The sequence below is a fragment of the Branchiostoma belcheri genome, unplaced genomic scaffold (assembly GCF_001625305.1).
Source record: "Branchiostoma belcheri isolate BF01 breed outbred unplaced genomic scaffold, Haploidv18h27 scaffold20, whole genome shotgun sequence".
Lineage (NCBI taxonomy): Eukaryota > Metazoa > Chordata > Leptocardii > Amphioxiformes > Branchiostomatidae > Branchiostoma > Branchiostoma belcheri.
In genome coordinates, this window is record NW_017803491.1 from 1396441 (window position 1) to 1397583 (window position 1143).

General features: G+C 45.2%; 1 protein-coding gene across 1 annotated transcript in view; it reads left to right on the plus strand.

The window, feature by feature from the left end:
* The window catches only part of LOC109469242 (cell division cycle 5-like protein), an 11727-nt gene that overhangs the window by 8480 nt on the left and 2104 nt on the right, over nt 1-1143 (plus strand). The window lies entirely within an intron of this gene.

A 1143-nucleotide genomic window follows, 5' to 3' on the forward strand; every position in this document is an offset into this window, starting at 1 on the left:
TGGCAACATCCAATACGCTACACAAAAGTGTAAAAATTGATACCAATACAAAAAAAAAACCTACAAAAAAACCTACATTTATTACAACGCGGCAAACTGGCTTGTCTAAAACTTTGGGCATATAGAGTTCATGAGAATTTTTTACCCGCTTCAAAAATAGTCGAGAAAGATTTACAGCAACTGTTCAAGTTAGATTTGTTTATTTTCTCCTCGTTGTCGGGCACTTGCGAAGTTGTTGTTGCATTGTTCCCGGCTGTAAAAACGCTAATAACGTCTCGAAGCGGCTCCTGTTTTGAAACAATTGTTGTGTGTAAACACGGTAATAGGTGGGTCGGCATGGCGGGGACTCGTGAATGGGGAAGAATGTTACAACAGGGAAACTCTCTGGTGGGAGACTGGCTATTTTTATTATGAGCAGCCACGATGTCGGGAACTGGACCGTTTTAATTTCCCACCATTTCAGCTGCAATATGTGTGGTGGAGGGGGAGGGGCAAGCGTCAATTTCACATCCACATAGCCTAGCGGCGACCAATGGGTGACCAGCATTCCGCGCCACGCCCACTTTGCGGTCGATTCCATTCGACAATGGGGTTGAACAGCATCCTTCCGTACGGCGCGGCAGGTAATCGGAGTTGGAAATGTCAGATAAACAATGTAAGAATTGGTGTATTTGGGGTGAAAATAATGCAAGTACCGAAGTTACGGGTTCCTTTCTCAGCACTCGGTATACAGAGGTGAGGCGGCTTCCGTCCTAGATCTCCAGTGCCGAAGGTACGTCAACACTTGGTGTGTCGGCGGCTTCAGCACTGGAAACTCGGAATCGGCAAATCAAACCTTGTCGTTTAAAAAGGGTATCGAGATGCTGCCACTCATATTTTCGAGATCATACCGCCTGGGTAACAAAGTTTAATCGGGACAACAAGGTTATCGGCAGGACAGGACTGCAAGGCCTCTTTTCTTACATTTTCACAAAGACTTGGCCTAAGATACTGTTTTGTACGCCGGGCGGCCGACGTAAGCACCAGAAGCCCAGTGCCGAAATGGTTTAACTCGGCTCGGTAGTTATTTTGCTCCAACTATTCAAAGACACAGAATTTCAGAAAACAATTTACAAATGTATCTTTTGAACAAGTTTGAGAAAC